Source organism: Chrysochloris asiatica, unplaced genomic scaffold (genome assembly GCF_000296735.1).
Source record: "Chrysochloris asiatica unplaced genomic scaffold, ChrAsi1.0 scaffold00014, whole genome shotgun sequence".
Taxonomy (NCBI): domain Eukaryota; kingdom Metazoa; phylum Chordata; class Mammalia; order Afrosoricida; family Chrysochloridae; genus Chrysochloris; species Chrysochloris asiatica.
Genome location: NW_006408532.1, coordinates 23920873 through 23926872, shown reverse-complemented (window position 1 = coordinate 23926872; position 6000 = coordinate 23920873). Strand labels below are relative to the sequence as shown.

The window sequence follows — 6000 nt, the reverse complement described above, 5'->3', positions numbered from 1 at the left end:
GAGTTTCTATTATACTTTTTAAATGTTGTTTTGCTAGGATCAGTATATTCTCAATATACTGATTTTTTTAAAATATAAGTTTATTTGGATAAATTTAACAATATTGCATATCGAGAGACTCATCTGCAACACTGATTCTATAATTTTGGTTTGTAACTGATAGACTCTTAATCTAGTCCCCTTAGAGTTTTGCTTTAAAATATTCCTTCAGCTACAACCTGGTTGTTTAACAACTTGTTTCTGATTATGATGACAGCTGTTGTTGCTGTTAATTGCTATCAAGTCAGTTCATACTTTGTAAAGGGTTTGCAAGGAGCAGCTGGTGGGTTTGAACCTTCAACCTCTGGTTAGCAGTACAGTTCTATACAAACACTAACAGACTTACAGATTTATTTTTAAAATGTCTAGTAATTAAATAGTGAGTAATTGTAATCATGACTAATTGCGACTATCACAACTGTAAAGGTAGAAATTTTGTAGCAAAAAGTGGGGAGTAGTTAATTTTATAGTCCAGAAACAGAGGACCATAGGACCATCAAGGGAGAAGAGCACAAGAGGAATGTGGTACACTATTCAGAGAAGCAGCGACACCAGAGATGGAGGCATAAATGAGGACATGGAGAAATAGAACCGCTGAGGACTCTAGATTCATGGAAAGAGAAAGGCTGTGTGCTGGAGGCCAGGTGGCAGCCTTGCAGAATGTGCCGTTTGGTTGTTTAAATTATATATATATTTCTGAGTGTTTTTGTGTACATCAAAAAAACCCCAAGAAACCCGAGGGATCAGAAGCAACTACTGTTGATTGATGATGCACAGAGAAGACTGTAATCATTGCAGTGAAACGATGGTGTCAAGCCATGCTCTCCCATGAAAACTATCACTCACTTCACAATAAAAACTTTAAAAAAAAGTCTAGTAAGCTACTAAAAGATGCTTTATTGTTGCTCTGCAGATAAAGGAATAATAATTTAACTGTTTTTGCTGAAACAGTCTTACCTTTTGCATAGTCGTCAGAGAAGAATTGCAATAGAGTTGGCTTTCTAGTTGGTTCTAAAGAAGGGAGTTAAAAAAAATGGAAACATCTGTCATTTCTGACATTACCATAAAAATATAAATATGTTATAGGTATTGAACAGTTTTGCTATAGCATTTTCTAGAAGTTGTTTGTTCTTTGCAATCTCCAGCCCAGAATTTCAAAAGGCCAGTCTATTATAAAGAAGTATTTTAGTAACTACTGAGTTAATCAGAAAAAAAAAAAGATTTTTTTTTTTCTCTTTCAGAGAACTGATTAAATATATTTTAAAGAGTAACTGTCTTGTGTATTTTTAGAGCAAGGATAAGACTCATATCTCTTCCTCTGAGGTTAGAAAAGTGCAAAGAGAAAACATTAGCTGAACTGAAAAAATAAATTCCTGACAAATTGTGTGTTTATGTGTTTACATTGAATTCCAAGAACATTCGAATGATGTTATTTATTTCACAAATTAAGATGCCCATCTTATATAAGGAAATGATACTGAATACTACGCAATTGCTCCTTAGAACAGAATTAATCTTTCACTAAAAATTCAGAATTTAGAGGTACTCTTAATACAATCACGTTTTTAAAATGACAGTTCAGTACTGGTCTTGTATATTTCTGAATATTAAAATTATATTCTCATGTAAAAATTTTATGGTAAATTTATGAATTTCTGGCACCGTGTCTGACTATAGCTAGAACATGCTTTTTAAAAAAAGATTGAAATGTTTTCTGTTTAGACTGATCCATTCAAGTTAAAATTTGATGTTTCGTTTGAATTTGTTTCAGAATCGAAGCAAACGCCTGGAGAAAGTCCACGTGGTTATTGGACATAAGTCATGTGACTTAGATTCTCTCATTTCTGCCTTCACATACGCCTACTTTCTAGAAAAGGTGAGGGGAAAAACAGATTATGCTTTTTGTATTTTAATTATTGCGTAACTTTTAAGAACAAACATTTTCTGGAAAAAAGAAAGAACCTCTCAAGTGAATTTTTCATGTTCTTGTTTATTGCTATAGAGACTGAAATATTACAGTTTGTCAATTGTCAAATATTTGTTGAACGCTTAGTAGATGTTAGACATTGTTCTGATTATTTCAGTGACTCTTCATAAAACATCGTTTAATATAGCCAATATTGTAAAATTTAAAAAATAGTATAATTTAGTTAAAATTTATTCTTATGAGAGTTAAGAGAATGAAAATAAAGGTCAAAATTGTTTTGTTTTCTTTTACTATTCTTGCATAGTCTGCGCTTGGGGGTAGAAAAATACGTACAGAATAAATGACATGAACATTACATGAAAGAATAGAATTTTCAGTAATAGCTATTACATGTCAAATCTACATTCTATGACTCTTACATTGCTTTGCCGCTAGCTTTAACTGTACAGCAAGAGCCAGCTTATTTAATGATAGTCTTTTGTAAGCAAAACTTTTTCTGCTCTGTGACGTGTTGTGCTCTGTTGTGTTGTTGCTGTGTGCCATTGAGTTGATTCTGATTCATAGTGAGTAGAGCTGAGACAAAGGTAGACCTGCCGCGTAGTATTTCCTAGGATATACTCTTTTGTAGTCCTGGTGTGGCGCTGTGGGTTAATGCGCCTGACTGCGAAGCCATTTGAACTGCAAAATTGGCATTTCAAGCTCACCAGCTGCTCTTTGGAAACTCTCTACAGGGTCGTTATGGGTCCGAACTGACTCAACGGCACATAACAACAACAATCTTTACAGAGGAGTCCTGGCTAATACCCTGGACTGAAAAGTCGATTTGAACTGCAAGCTCACCAGCCGCTCCTTGGAAACCCTATACAGGGTCGTTATGGGTCGGAACCGACTCAACGGCACTTAACAACAACAAGGATAATCTTTATCCTTGGCTCTGTAAGATAAGCATTGGACTTCGAGTCACAGGGTCAGTTTGAGCCCACCAGCCACTCCATGGGAGAAAAATGAGGCTTTCTGCTCCTGCAAAGATATAAAACCTTGGAAGGCCTGTACAGTCTCACTGTGAGTCAGAACCCACTTGACAACACGTAAGAGCAACAATCTTTACACGATATGATCACTGGGTCTCTTCTCCCGAGGAGTAGATGTCGGGTTCGAACATCATTCATTCTGTGCTCAGTGTGCCACCAAGACACCTTGTAGCATGTCTATAGAGGTGGAAAAACTTTTCAATAAATTACTTTAAAACTTCATTCTATAAAATTTGTCAGCTTCTGATAATACTTTACCTTGTTTTTATGTGCTGTGGAGTCAGTTCTGACTCATAGCGAATGTGTGCATGGTTTCCGAGGCTGTAAGTCTTTATGGGAGCAGAACGCCTCATCGTTCACCAGCAGAACAGCTGGTAGTAAGCCTGAAAAAATTAATAAATAAAAAAAGTACAATATGAGTGCTGGGTTGCTGTTTTGTTTCATCAGAATTTTTATTTTCTGGAGTCTGATTTGTTTTATTCTCCTTTTGGTTGGGTTCTTGGCCTCAGAGAGTATGCATAGCTGATCTAGAGTGATTAAAATTCGCATGAAAACCAGTCTTCCAGAATGAGCTGTGGGAGGCCAAGAACTGCTCTAGGGCAGCAGCTGACAAAAATACCGATCTCTACATGTGGGCTGTATATCAAATCTATCTTAAAAGTTGTTGAACTTTACAAGGAGATTAATTGATATGTGAAGATAAATGTGCTTGTGTCAAGGCATGAATATAAAACACTAATCTTATTAAGTGGATTTATATATTTTTTAACTTAAAAATGTTGCTAATCTAGAGAGAATTGAACCAGATTGATTTTTACACTGATAGTGGTGTGCACTGTGGCGCTGTGGGCTAATGCGTCAGACTGCATGCAAAGCTGTTTGAACTGCAAGGTCGGTGGTTTAAGCTCACCAGCTGCTCCTCGGAAACCCTATACAGGCTCGCTATGGGTAGGAGCCCACTCGATGGCCCTTAACAACAGCTACTGGTAGGGTAGTGGTTACGAATCCGGCTGCGAACCACAAGGTTAGCAGTTCGAAACTACCAGCTGTTCCGGGCCAGAAAGATGAGGCTTTCTGCTCCCGTAAAGATTTTCAGCGTCGGAAACCCCATACAGGGTCACTATGAGTCGGAACCGACTCCACGGTACACTACCATCAACCACCACCATTACTATAAGGAGCTCTGGTAGCCTTGTGGTTATGAGTCGGACTGCAGGTTAGCAGTTCGAAACTACTAGTCATTCTGCAGGAGAAAAATGAGGCTTTTTGTTCCCATAAAGATATACAGCCTCAGAAACCCTATTCAGGGTCGCTACAAGTTGAACTGACTCCACGGCAAATACCACCACCACCAGTACTATGGAGTCCTGGTGTGTCGCTGTGGGTTAATGTGCTGGACTACAAGATTGGATTGAACCGCCTTGTCAGTGGTTCAAGTTCACCAACCTCTCCTAGGAAACCCTATACAGGGTTGTTATGCGTCGAAACCAACTCACCTGCACTTAACAACAACAACAACTACTACTATAACTATGGAGCCCTGGTGTGGCACTGTGGGTTAATGAGCTATACAAAGTCCATTTGAATCACCAGGTCAGTGGTTCAAGCTCATCAGCCGCTCATTGGAAACCCTATACAAGGTCAGTATTGGTCGGAACCGACTGTATGGCACATAACAACATCAACAACTACTATTATGGAGTCCTGGTGTGGTGCTGCAGAATAATGCACTGGACCACAAAGTCAGTGTGATCTGCAAGGTCGGCAGTTCACTATGAGTCAGAACAACTTGACGGCACATAACAACCACAACTACTATGGGAGCACAGTGGCTTTAGGATAAACACTGGACTTCAAAACACAAGGTCGGGGGTTTGAGCCCACCAACTTCTCTGTGGATGAAAGATGAGGCTTTCTGTTCCTGAAAAACATGTACAACCTCAGAAACCCTATGCAGAGTGGCCGTGAGTCGAAACCGACTTGAGGGCACTTAACAACAACAACTACTAACAGCGACAATGTTTTGAATATGTATAAGGACATCTAACAAAAGATACGGGAAAAGTGACGGATAAAATAGAAAATAGTAACTCATCAGTTGTCATTAAACCACGTGACTCCTGGTGGCCCCATATGTGTCAGAGTAGAACTGAGTTCCACAGGGTTTTCAATGACTTTTCTTCCAAGGTGTCTATGGGTGCACTGGAACTGCCAACATTGTGGTTAGCAGTTGACTATTTTAAACTATTCGTGCCATCCGGGGAGGGACAAAAATATATGATAGCTAAAAATACAGACATGTGTGACTTCTTTTGTCTTCTAAGGTTTTTTACTAAGCAGGGAGACAAGTATGAAAATACCAAAAGGTCAAATACTAAAATTTTTTTGTATGTCTGTGACTTCCTCTTAGTTTTTTGGACCTGACCTCCTCCCAGATGTCTGTGTCTTCCTTTTAATTATTTCTGAGAACCTGGCCACTCCCTCTCAGGATATTAATACATGGCATGGCATGAGTATAGTGCTTTGCAACTTCATCATACTTCACTTTATTTGAATCTTCCCATTCTACATATGGGAAAACTGAGGCTCAAAGAAGGAAATGGCTGTCTCAAAGTCACACAGCAGAAGCTGGACTAGAACTCAGGTCATTTGGCTCCAACTCCAGTGTATAGTCCTGATAGGATAGGTTTACATGCTCTTGACCTATATATTGCTTTCTTCTTCTACACTTAAGATTCAATAGCAGAGTTAGATATAGCTCTATCAATTAATTAGGAAAAATGGTTTGCCACAGAAACTACTAGTGATTATTATGTAATTGTGATTCAGTATTTGCATGACAGTTGAGGGAGTAAAAATTCACTTTGTTGTAGCAGCTTGTGCTTTAATTTATATACTATAGAAGGGGATGCTTCATTCATTTATTCAACATTTAGTAAATGTCATCTGTATTCCAGATTCTTTTATTCCCTGGAATACATAACTGAGGTGCCCCCGGGTGGT

At 38.4% G+C, this 6000-nt stretch overlaps 1 protein-coding gene across 1 annotated transcript in view; it reads left to right on the top strand.

Moving 5' to 3' along the window:
* Positions 1-1816: 1816 nt before the first annotated feature.
* Positions 1817-6000, top strand: part of PRUNE2 (prune homolog 2 (Drosophila)) — a 308961-nt gene continuing 304777 nt past the window's right edge. The window contains exon 1 of the mRNA XM_006835009.1: positions 1817-1915. The gene's annotated coding sequence lies outside the window, so the exon portion shown is untranslated. The remainder of the gene's footprint in view (positions 1916-6000) is intronic.